Consider the following 308-nt stretch of genomic DNA (forward strand, 5'->3'; position numbering starts at 1 on the left):
TGAGCCGAAGGCAGACGCTTAACCGCTGTGCCACCCAGGCGCCCCAGAGCCTCTAGTTTTGACTGCATTTGAATGCTCTCATTTCTGCCCTTAGGGATTCTATATTCTTAGTAACATTTTCGTTAATACTTTTTTCAAGTCTACTCATCATCTTGACCATTGTTGCTCTGAATTCCATTTCTGATAATTTGGTTACATCCATATCTATAATTTCTGTGGCAGAGGCCACAGACTCATTGTCTTTTCTTTGCTGGGGGGGCTTCTCCTTCTCGTCATTCTGATGAGGAGAGATTGCGGGGTTGTCCAGA

Source organism: Ailuropoda melanoleuca, chromosome 8 (genome assembly GCF_002007445.2).
Source record: "Ailuropoda melanoleuca isolate Jingjing chromosome 8, ASM200744v2, whole genome shotgun sequence".
NCBI lineage: Eukaryota > Metazoa > Chordata > Mammalia > Carnivora > Ursidae > Ailuropoda > Ailuropoda melanoleuca.